General features: G+C 33.4%; 1 long non-coding RNA gene across 2 annotated transcripts in view; it reads right to left on the bottom strand.

The window, feature by feature from the left end:
* The window catches only part of LOC135841164 (uncharacterized), a 264,305-nt gene that overhangs the window by 130,990 nt on the left and 120,237 nt on the right, over positions 1-13,078 (bottom strand). For both annotated transcript variants that reach the window (XR_010557852.1, XR_010557851.1), the window contains one exon: positions 7,349-7,437. This is a non-coding gene — a long non-coding RNA (uncharacterized LOC135841164). The remainder of the gene's footprint in view (positions 1-7,348; positions 7,438-13,078) is intronic.

The raw sequence follows: 13,078 nt of genomic DNA on the forward strand, positions 1-13,078 counted from the left end.
AAATGCTGTAAATTTCCAAAATTCCCTGACTTTTCCAGACCGACCAAATTTTTGCGGACACCCTGTTTTGGCATAGGTAATAATTCTTCGAAACAAACGAAAAAGGTTCTCTTATAAAATTGCCCAAAACTAAACGAGTTATAAGCAATTATGTTTTGAAAATGGAATGATGTTTCAAAAAATCAGGATTACGGTTCCCAAAATTTTCAAAACTTGAACTTTTGTGATATTCTCCACCCAAAATCTGGATATACTTATTTATAGCTGCAAATCTAGCTCCTTCGGAAACTTTTTACTCATCTGAGAATAAAACTTTATAGCCGCAGCTGGCTGATTACTGTTCATTTTTGCGATCATTTATGATTATGACCATAAAAATCCATGATCATCTATGATCATAAAAGTCAAACTTATAAAACCTTTGCAGCTGTGAGTTAAGGTTTTCTCCCTTGCAATGAGGTCACTTCTCTGAGTCATATGTATATAAGCCAAAATTAGCATTAGCATTTTATGATTTGGCTAAACAATTACAAATTATAAGGAAAATACTTACCCTTATAATTAACCACTAATAGTATACAGTATACAGTGGAAATTTCAAAATCTGGTATACAATATTTTATGACTTTTTTATCACATAGTATAATTTGTGTATCCTCCAGTTTTGGTATCTTTTTTAAGCCTTGGTACACTTGCACCCCCAAATTGCATTTTTCACAACAATCGTAAATGTCATCACGAATCTGAATTCTATACACCTTGCGATCTTTCCCCTTTAAATTGCATCTTTCATAACGATCATAAATGTCACCTTGCATTTCAAATCTGTGCAATTCGCGATATTTTCCCCAAATAAAATCCAGTCACCCTATTGGTCAATTTTTGGTTTACTAAGTGTCCCCTTCTAAATCATCAAAATTTAACTATAAATATAATTGGGATAGATCTAAACTCTCTCAGTTGCTTTCCAGACTTCCGAGTTGTTGTCTTCTGAGTTCACTTAACTGTACCTCAACTTCGTACCCGCAAATTCAATTTTTCAAGTTCTTCAAAGTTGCTGGTTTTTTTTGGTTCATTCAACTCTACTTCAATTTCGTATCCGAGAATAGCATTTTCTCAAGTTCTAATTTTCGTTTTTGTGAATTCATTTCTTCACAAGTCAATTTTTAATCGCGAATTTGGCAATTTCGGTTCGCGAACTCATACCCAATGGGTCACGAGGAATTTCCTATTCATTAAAATTTGATTTTACTGGTAAGTCTCTTCGGAGCTTTATTATTAACTTATTGATAGCTTAGATTTAATCTTTTTCGCCTAAATATAATTTTAAAAAATTCAAGTTTACCTAATTTTAAATTTCTTCAAGTTTTAAATCCAAAAATCCCTCGTTTTAAATTTCTTAAATTTTAATCTAAATTTAAATTTTAAATTCTATTTATAATTTCTAGTATTTTAATTTCAAATTAAATTTCAATTTAAATTGTCAATTGCCAAATTAAAATTTTTTAAAACTTTAATATCAAGTTTTATTTTAATTCTAATTAACCAAATTCTGAGAAATATGACACTTGATCAATTTTTAAGGTAATTTTTTTTTGCAACATCTCAGAACAATTAAAAATATGTTATTTCATGAAACTGGCTTCATTTGAAATTCAAGGGGCTGAGGACAGTACTGAATGCAAATTTTGGGACATCTTCAGAATTTATTGACCGATAGTACCTTCAATTTCAGAGATGGGCTACTTGTAGGAGTTACGAGAGTTACGTTTTCCTGATGAACAAATTGCACATCTTCCTTTTGAAGGGGTGACAATAATTGCGAGTTGAGGAATACACAATTGACTTTTCTGAGCTTCCAGGAATTTTTCAAATTTCAAATAATTATGGAAGGGGTCAAAATGAACTTGAAATCAAAAAAATAGTTACATCATCTCCAATCCGCGTCATCATTTCGAGATATTTCGAGCCAAAATGATGAATCTGAAACTTTACGAACGATTTTCAATTGGAGTTTTCGTGAAACCCAGAAGCTCATTCAGCATGCCCCCCTCCATTCAGTTGAAATTAAGAATAAAAATAATCAAATATCGAATTAAAGCAAATATTGTGTACGATTATTGAATTTAATAAAAATGATGACCAGACTGGAAGAATTCTAATTTTTATTCACGCCAAATTTTACAACCTCATTCATCGAGTATTCAATCCGCAAACATTCTCCTACAATATTCCAAACCATATCTCCAAATCTCCATTACCAAAACTCTCCATACGTGAAAGAAAAAAACACCCGTTATCGTGCTGCAACTCCCAAGTCCGAATTTGCACCAAGACCAAATAAATCCCGTTATAAAAATCATGGTCAAGAACAGCGCCGCAGAAACTGCAATGACGACCCGATCATTTCTGATGATCGGAGTCGATACGAGTACGAGCCAACGAGGGCCATGAAGCGGTCAGTCCATTCGAACGTGTAAACGTTTCTCCAGTCTCCAGCTTTGCGTGAACGAGACGAAGATGCAGAGAGAAGAGTAGTGTTCTTCGTGTTGCATCGTCTTCTCTATCTTCACCATTATTGTCTGTCTTTCTCTCTCCACATTTATTTTTCTTTTCCAACTATATAATATGTGTATAGTAGAACTCGTTTTATACTGTAAATTTGCAGCAGACGAGACGGTGAGGGGAGTGTACTACGAGTATCACGACGTTAGTTCCAGATGTGGAATAGTAAGTACCTCTACGTTGGGAGGACGTGTGGTGATACGAGGTAAAAACGAGTAAAGTATAAGAACCTTAAAACTTGAAGGAGAGGTTAGGAATGATTCAAATGATTTCTTGTTCATCGGAGAACACAACGTAATCGATGAGTGTACCATTTGACAAAATTGGGATTTTGTAAAACTGACACGAATGAAGAAGTACAATTTAGCCAACAGAAGTATGATGAACAGTTCGAAACCGATGGGAATGGTGGGGGGGGGGGACCTGATCATTTTTTACGTTTCTTGTACATTGCAGTTGTTTCATAGGTAGGTTTAGAGATATGTAGGTAGGAAAAAACGAGCAGTCTTCAGTGAATTGTGATCCAATAACCCATCTCTCAAAATTAGTTTGATTTAAATGGTTCAAAAATTTCAAAAAATTCGAATTCATTATTTCAAGTACCTACCAAAGAAAGATACCCAATGACTTAAAAAAATTCATTTTCATCATTTCAAGTACTAAAGTAAGTTATCAAATAACCTCTCCCTTCTCTCCAGGTAACCACCTCGAACAACTGTCCTAAAGCTCCTCAAACTATCTCCATGCTCTACACCCTCCCTCAAACACTCCACCATCCAAAACCCCAAACCACAACTATAGACTCTCTACGTTCTCCACAAACCGTTGATTAGAAACGGTCATAAAATAAAACCTAGGTACTCTACGTCGACGATAAAATCAAACCAGTTCACTAGGCTCATCAAAAGTACCACTTCGCAGGTAATTATCAGGCAATTAACACGACCAGGTAAGATATAAAATCCAGACCCGCCCAACACCTATCAATCCATCAAGCTACCTGATACCCAGAGGTACACTCCTTCTCTGCAGAAATCTTTTAAACGAATCGTACGCTTATCGTCGTCTATTATCTTTCTTCTACGTTTTTTTTTCTTTTTTCATTTTACTCGCTCGTAAAAATGGCCTTGATCTGTGTGTAGCCTATAGTAAAATGAACACGTGGCCTGCCATGACGTCAGATATACCCGGCTACAACAAGTACAATATACTATAAGGCAAAGACCAGCAACTTGTTTACCAATTCTCTATCTTATACTACGATCGCGGGTTATATTATTATGGTGCACTCTTTCTGCCCCCTTTCCCTCTTTCTCTCTTCACTAGCTACCGTATCATCGATGACATATGCATCCAGAAATATTTCACTACATATACTTGATTTATCCAACAAGAGTATATGGTACGATAGAGGAAAAAAACACATACAAACTACACGTGCATCATCGATATCGAGAGAAGAAAACGATGACGATGGATCAGCAACAGAGGGGGGTAGGAGGGAGATGGAAAAGAAAGACACCAACCAACACGGTGTAAATAACTAATCGTTCAGATTTGTTTACACTTGTCTACCATACATATATGTATGGCTAAGCTACCATAGGGACTGTAAATTTTAATCAATCGCGAAATTAAAATCGCATTTGTTTGTGTATTTAGTACTGCACTTGTTAATTGAATCTATATACCGAAAAAAAAAAAACGTATGTCTTATTTCATCCGGCAACTAAACGCTTCCTCGTTTCGAATGCTTTTTAGCAATCATCGAGCGTATTGACGTGTTTTGCAAATAGACTTACTTACGCACCATTGCCATCGGTTCGAAAAGAACCATAAACATTCGACGTGTAGAAAAACTACTCGCGAGAAATGGTGTGTACAACTTTATCTTAGCAGGCGATTCGATACGTTTGGGTATTGTTTTAATAGGCTTTTAAATAATTTCTGATGACCGAAAATAGGTTTCGCCTTTTTTAAATCTGCGAGCAGAAAATCATTTCTCGCTTTCAATTCAAACATAGATACTATTTCATTGAGGTGGCCTGATAAAAGTGACAGTAGAGAAAGAGAGACTGAAATTGTTTTATCGACCATATTTTCAATTTTCAAGATCTCCCAGATATAAACTACAAGTAGGTACATGATAAAATAGCATAAGGGCGAGGAAGGAGAATGCCACACTTTTCAATTAAAAAAAAAACATATTTTATTAATGTTTCGCATTTTTCTGGTTTGAGTATTATTTTTGTAATTTTTCGGTTTAATTATTCCATTTTCTAAAGTTGTGAAAGAGTATGTTAAATGGATCGAGCGAAGCGGGAGCAAGCAAAAGCTCTTGAAAATTTACAATTAGAAGAGAACGACTTCATAAAGAAATAGATTTTTTTAATGTCAACATTTTTCGAATTTAATCAATGGTTTTCTTAAATTCCAGATCTCGTACTCATTTTTTCCGAAAAAAGTGACTTTGGTAACCTAAAAAGCTCAAAAAAGTATCAAAAAAGTGACAAAATATGGGCAATACATTTTAATGCCAAAAAAACAGAACTTTTCGATTTTAATCAAAATCTAAAAATGAAACTCGATAGAAACGTGTTTAATTTCAGCAAAAAGCAGGATATTTTAAAAATTACTGCTAAAATAGTCCTTTACCCAGTTTTTGCCAAAAAATATTTTGCAACTTTTTAATTGAGAGAAAAGTAGACATTTTTTGGCATTTTTGGGCCAAAAATTGAGAATTTTTGCGATTTCTGGCAATAATTACGAGACTTTTAACAATTTCAGTTCAAGAACCGGTTTTTTACACTTTCTGGCAAAAAAAAACGTCACATTAGAACTATTATTGGAAGAAAGTGAGAGTTTTCGGATGCAAAGAATTTCACAATTTATAACAATTTTTCGGAAAAAAAAGAACATTCTTGACAATTTAGGCTAAAAGCGAGACTTTTTGCTGTTTTTGACAGAAAACGAGACTTCGACAGTAATTTCAGCAAAAGGCAGGGCTTTTTGGTCATTTTTATCAAAAAAAAAAACAAAACATTTTAGAAAATTTGCTAAAAAGCGAGATTTTTTAATGGTATTATAACTCATAAATTGACAAAATGCAAGACTTCAAAAATTTTTTCAAAAAGCAAGACTTTTGGGAATTTGACAACTTTTCATGGAAAAATCTGTTTGAAGTAACCTTGCACAAAACTCCCCGACTTTTCCAGACCGACCAAATTCCCTGGCTTTTCCAGGTTTTCTAGGCTTGTGGACAGTCTGGACACCCTGGTTTGATCGTCAATTTTTCATTGAGGTATATTTTCAACATTTTATATAAAATAGGTAAAGTGAATTAACATTTTCTGTTAAATAGTGTTGTTGACATCCCATATAAATGACATATTCTGATTATCTTAATTTTTGAAGTTTTAGGATAAACAAGATTAAGTGCGGGTAAATTTGGTAGGACTGATCAAATCTGACCTTCAATTGTCACCTTCATAGTTTTTTATCACAAAGCTGATGTGAATGCTCCGAGTTCCTATCATATATTTGAAATATCAGGATTTAGAGATGAACAGAAAACCTCACTAGAGGGAATTTATGCGGACCAAAACTTGTCGAAGAAAGAGGAGGAGAAAACACCTTCGCTCTTCGCCATTTCAATTTCACTCATTTTTCTCAAGTGCGAGTATTCATTGTTTCCAAAAAATACGTAACAAATTAATTCTCTGGTTTCAGTCTAAGCGAATCAAGAACGAAAGATTTTGCAATCTTCTATAATTATATTTAGCCAAAATAAAAGATTCAAAAAAGTTGAAAAATTAAGAATTTCGCGATGAATTTTCTTTAAAATTCCAAAACTGAGAAATTTAAAGCCTGATATTGGGAAAAAAGCAGGAAAAAAGCTTGGATTGCAGAATTACCAGGACTGTTAGACACCCTGAGGAAGGAGCTTGGAATTTTCAAAAATGGAAAAATCATTATACTTCACTCATTTCAGAGCATTCCGCTGACACGTTGACTTTTTCAGCTGTAAGTGCCAAGCAGCGTTTTAAAAATGTTATTTTCTGGTAGGTATTTTCGGAAAGGCGAAATTCCAAGATTTTTCCTGATTTTCAGCGGATTAAGCACCTTTTTATAGAGCTGAAATTCATTCATTTTTTGGGGGTATTTTCTCGTAATGACAAATAAAAATGAAAAAAACAAGCACTTACGACCTTCCGTTGTCTTGAATGAATTTTGAATTTTTTTTTCGAAATCAAGGGCTCTCACATAAGTAGCTTACAATTGAGATTTCAGGAATCCAAATGACTAATTTAATGTCTTTCGAATGTTAAAAGTTGAAAAAAATTTGTTTGGGACTCCTAATAAAAAGGATTCAAAAACAGCGAGGAAATGCATTCATTTTATAACTCTTCCTTCCAGACAAAACTGAAAATACGCTCGATAATCTATAGGTAATAAAAATATACCATAAGCTATAGTAAGTAGGTAACCTTTTTTTTTTCTAAACCAAAACCATCAGTAAAATATTTAAAAAATGTATCAAAAACATAAATTATCTAATACATATTCAAGATAAAATATTCAAACCCTGATAATTTATAAACACCTTGAGCAAATTAAACCAAATGTAGACAAGATATACATACACCATTACACCTATAAAAGAAATTAAAAGTAGTCTTTTTTTCTTTCGACACATATTTTTCAGGCGTTCAAATACCTGCAAGTTGTTTATTTAAAACATCCGATAAAGTAAGGAAAAAACTGTACAAAAAAAACTACTTACTCGGGGTTACTAATCCAGTTTTTATTCTTTTTATTCGGCGTCAATTATGCAGGTGACACTTTCTCTTTGGAACACATTATGATATGAATCTATAAAAAATGCGTATTAAAAATCAGTAAATGTCGAGTGGAAAATTTTTCATCAATAAGAGCATATTCATAGTAAACTTCTATAGTAGAAAATTTTACATCAATAATAAGTTGGTACCTACGTCCTACAATGTGTCTGGATAAAAATAAAAAGCCAACTACTCTCTGTTAAGTAATAGAAGTATCTGTTGGGTGAAAAGTGATGGCGACGTGGTCGATATGGCAAGCCTGAATTTAGCCCTAGATAGACAGAAAGAGGGATACCTATGGCCAGTGGAAGAAAATTCAGCACCTACTTGGTGTTCATTCAGACTATTTTGAAGAGATGTTTGAAATTATTATTTCCAGCAAACTGATAATAAACTGTGTAGCTGAATCCAATTTTTCAACTTCTTTCGATGAATTATCAAGATTTTTTATTTCTGACCATTTTTCGAGTCAAGAGTTGGGAAATTCGTGAAAGAACGATGCACTAGACCGCATATTCGTGCATGAAACGAAGAATAGGCAACCAAAACGTTGATGCTGTGACCATGCAGCATAACTATCTCCTTAATCAAACTGAAGACTGGTCAAAAAATCAAGTTCCCAATCAAGCCATCCGTTTAAGGTACATTTTCAAAAAACATATAAGTAAGTAAATTTTTTTTTTTAATACTTCTTTTTTAACCATAAAAGTTGAAATGTCCAAAAATACTCGACCAGGCCCAATATCAGGAACTTACAAAATTTCATGTTTCGATTTTTTACGAATTTTTCAAATTTAAATTCGATTTATTTTCCACGAAAAACTCAAAAAATAAAATTCAATCACGAAAGGGCAAAAATGAAACTCAGGACCTATTAATAAAATCCATCAATCGTCTTCGGAATACTTTCGATCGAGTTTGGTATTCCGAAATTCGTTTCTGTTGTTCGAATTCAGTTTTCTACAAAATAATTGCGAGTGGAAATTTTTGGATTTGAACATGCAGAAACCAATTCAAAAATTCATCCCATAAATCGGTCGAAAGGAGCACAAAATCGGTTAATCACACTTACAGATACCGAATTTCATCCTGGCTCTTCTTGACAAAACTTTTTTCAACCTCTAAAGATCCAAAAATCCTCAGGAGTTCGAGAAATTCATCGCTTAAAATTTAATCCAGCAGTGCATTTTCAACGCATTTTCGGGGTTTCTCCCACTAGTCCAAAAATGCCCAGTTCAAGGTGATTTGCGAAAAAATTTCTGCACACGCCTATGAAATGCCCATTAAATTCAAACACTGGCTAAATATCGCTTTGAAAATAAACTTCTGTTGTTGGAAAAAACCTTCATACACTCGATACTCATTATTCTATCGTATCGTATCACGTCGATGATTTATTAAAAACAGGTTACCACTGGATACGCAATTCGATGTGCCGGAATACCTGTTCGAAAAATCGTTATAGAAGTCGATTAAAACATCAATATTTATCGACGTTTTATAACTGCAAGGTGTAAACGAATCGCGTATAAGTACAACGTGCAATATTCCAAAAGCTGGTACTCTTTTTAATAAACCTCAGGGCTAATGACATGCAAATAGTGCCGCGAGTATTGTTGGCAACAACCAGGACATCTCCAGCTGGTACACCTCTTCTGCACACTGTACACTTTGCAGGTAGGCAGGTACACAATATGCATCGCATGTATGTAACTTGTAACATAAAAAAGTCAACGATCTTTTCATACGTACGTTCAATGTACCTACGAACATCTCTGACATTCTCCTTCCTCTTACTCATCGAGGTACACCAGTTACTATAGGCACTTTGAGAGGTTTCATTCAATATTATGACCCAGTAAAAAGTATAGACAAAAAATCAATGAAGGAAATTTTTGATATAGGTAGAAAATATTTCCTACTTTCGCCTTCCACCTAAAATTCAAATTAAATCCAAAAAAAATAAAACCAATATCTTTGGTACAAATCCAACTTTCCAGAAAATTTTTTCTCGCCCAGATCGTTAACTTTTTAACAAGTGTTAAATACGAGAAAAATCTATCCTATATGTATTTCAACATATCATATGCACTTGTATGAACAAAGTTATATCCTCGAAGGATTTACGACCAGAGTCACTTTCAATATTGCTAATGTTTCACGTAATTAAAGCGATACACGACTAACGAAATAAGAAACTAATTTATTTAGCTTTTTTTTCCACATTATACGTGTATTTTTTTCCCTCTCTTTTTAGAAAAGTAATTTACGAGCATCGACTTGTAATTCAAGGTAAAAACAGCCAAGAAGGCTACGCTCATTTGTATTTTAGTATTTCTAGCACCTGAACGAACCGCTTACTTACCTATGCATAGGCGCCACATTAATGAAATATGATTATGTGTACGTTGACTGGACACTTTTACACAGGCTTAACTACCAGTCGATGAATATTTACGAATTTTAATACGCGTGTGTATCGAGATTCGAGTTCGAGATTTGTTCACGGTGGCAACAAGTGGCAAGAGCGGGGGAAAGCACGCGGCTATAATTTTTCTTCTGTGCCCAATCACAGATTATATACGTACTCGTATAAAAGTACCTCTAATAATAAAAGAACTACGCAAAAAGATGTTGTTCTTGTTTTCCACACTACTGCGTTGTAAGTTAGAAAATGGAACTTTGGTGTAGTTAAATTGGGTAAAGATGAGAAGGTGATAGGTGCAGTGAACATCATTTTTCATTTTGTATTTTAAATAATTTGGAGCGAATTTAGGAAGGAAGAGGATTGATTTTTATATTTTTTTTCTCATACAGAAATTGCCAAATTTTATAATTTTAACGAAATTTTGCCAAAATTTTGAAAAATGTGCAGAATTGGAAATGATTTTACATCATCGCAAAGAAGCTGAAAATATAGGAGAATTATGAAAATTGGCGAAAAAATAACGTGTTGAGCTATTTTAGTCAATTTCAGGCTAATCCAACTGAAAGTCATTTTCGTTATTTGATGATTGTTTTAAAATACTTACATTGTACGAAAGATAAAAGGTTGAAATTTTTTTGTGATGGTCGTGAATTGAAAATGTAGTAGATGTCGACTGGGCTAATTGTCCTTCGACTCGTAAATCTATTTCAGATCATTGTATTTTCTTCAAAGGTTGTTTAATCAGCTGGAGAAGTGAAAAACAATCGCTAGTTTCTCTCTCTTCTACTGAAGCAGAATTCGTAGCATTAGCTGAATCTGTGAAAAATGCGTTATGGTTAAATCGAATGGTGAATTTTTTCGATAGGAAGAGGGAAAGTAAAGAAATCGAAATTTTTGAAGATAATCTAAGTTGTATCAGGTTAATCAAAAACGGAGGGGGGAAGAAAAATAGTAGGAGTAAACATATCGATGGTAAATATTTTTTTTCGTTAAAGATCTTGTTGAGAAAAAATATAGTGAAACTGGCATACGTAGAAACTGAAAATCAAATCGCAGATATATTTTACTAAAGCGTTAGGTAACAAGTTATCATTTCGAAATTGAATCTCGTTTAAATATCACATATTTATCGCGTACTACTTATATTTTATTTAATTATTAATTAATCAAAATTGAAAATTTGTAATCGGACTTCAGAAACATTGTTATCGGATATTTTTATTCATCGCGTTATCATGAATTTTTTGGATGCTTATTTTTAGAATATTTAGGTTTGGATACTTATTTTAAAAATATTTAGTTTCAGGGGGAAGTGTTGATTTACAGAATCAGAAATTAAATATAATTCAGTTACGTTTCAGTTTCTAAATTTAAATATTAATGGCTACTTACTTTATTTTTATATTTATTCAAGTTAGATTTCGCAAAAGTGGCTCACGAAAAAAAAATGTTAGAAGATTTCGACTAAATTGAATGGAGACTTTCATTTTGAGTTGAAAGTCATTCAGAAAAAAATGTTGGCTCCAGAGCTCGGAGGTCCACTGAGGTCATCAATGAGAGGTCATTTCTGTTGTTTTTTGCTCCAGCTTCTACCTAACCTGTTTTGAGAAAACTAGCTCTCAGCTTCAAAAGATAGTAATAGAAATTCAGCGTCGATCTAGGCCATTTTTCCACAAAAAACGACCCCCTCCTCAAGGGCTCGACTGAGCGGTTGAAAATTTTCAAAACTCTTACTTATTTTTGGGTAAATTCGTATTTTGAGAATTTTTTCTTCCAAAATATTTCACATTAATTAAGCCAAAACATTGAAAGATATCATTTTATAAATTGGGGAAATATTTTAGAATGCAGTGGTGCCCATTTTCAAGTCATTATTGCAAATTTCAAAAAGCAGAAAACTTGTTTACACCTACGAGTTATGTTTCTCATACGAAAAGTCTCCTCAATGCATCAATTGTACAGAACATCATCCCAGCTGGTCTAGATTCTGCAGATTCTTTAAAGATCAAAAAGAGATTCTTCAAATCAAAACAGAAACATCCTGCAGCTACAATGAAGCAAAATCATCTTATCTTAACTCACGAAGAATGATATAAAAAAAATTTTCAACTCGCAATAATTAACAAAAAGTTGTCATATATTTTTCCAGTTTTAGAAATTATATTTTTTGACGTTTTGGCTCAATTAATGTGAAGTATTCCAGAAAAAAATGTTCAGGACACGACTTTACCCAAAAATAAGTGATCAGAAAATTTCCAACAGCTCAATAAAACCCCAAAAGTGGTCTTGAATTTTGAATGGTAATGGCCTAGGCCGATGTAGAATCTAGAATACTATCTTTCGGAAGAGGCCCATTTTTCCCAAAAACAGGTTGGGTAAAACCTTAAGCGAAAAATGAACCACGATTTTTTCGAAAATGTCTCCTCTTTAGAAGATCCGTATCCCCCTCTCCCAGGAGGACCTTCGGAGCTGAAAAAATCCTGAGAGACGTTCAATTCAAAACGAAGATCTCCACTTAATTCAGTAAAAATCTTCCAGCATTTTTTTTTCGTGATCCGCTCAAACAATAATTTTTATTATGTATTTTTTTTTTCATGAATGATGACCATATTCCAAGCGGAGAAGAAAACGAATTTCCTAGATTATGTATACAAAGAATTTCATAAATTGTCCAAGTTATCGTTGAAAAATTTCCTTGTCCCTCTAGCAGAGAATCTGTGCTTGCAAAGGAGAAGAAAAACTAAGCATGGTAGAATTATTGCATTCGGAAGGCCTCGTTACCATAGCTCAAGAACCATCTGGTCCCCACCTTGTGAAATGCACAAAAAGACGACGATGTGCTGAATGCAGTAAAACAAAAAAAGAAAAGAGAGTGTGGCTTATCTGTTCGAAATGTGATGTAGGTTTGTGCTTGGAGTGTTTTCAATATCATAAGATATAATTTTTATATTTTATAATGAATCCAATTCGGTAATTTTTGTGCCTGAAATAATGAATAAGACTATTTTTTGTACCTAAAAGTACATATAAAGTAAATGTTTTTTATTTCTAAAATTTAAAAAAATTAATTGAGTTAAATAAGGCTAATTGAAAAAAACGAAGTGCAACGCTGCTCTCGATAAAGTATAATAAAATCATACTCGTACATTGGGGCTTCTCGCGAAAAAAAAAATTGTTAAGGATTTCGACCAAATTCACTAGCGACCTTCATTTTGGATTGAAAGACACTCAGAAAATTTTTTTT

This window comes from Planococcus citri, chromosome 3 (assembly GCF_950023065.1).
Source record: "Planococcus citri chromosome 3, ihPlaCitr1.1, whole genome shotgun sequence".
NCBI lineage: Eukaryota > Metazoa > Arthropoda > Insecta > Hemiptera > Pseudococcidae > Planococcus > Planococcus citri.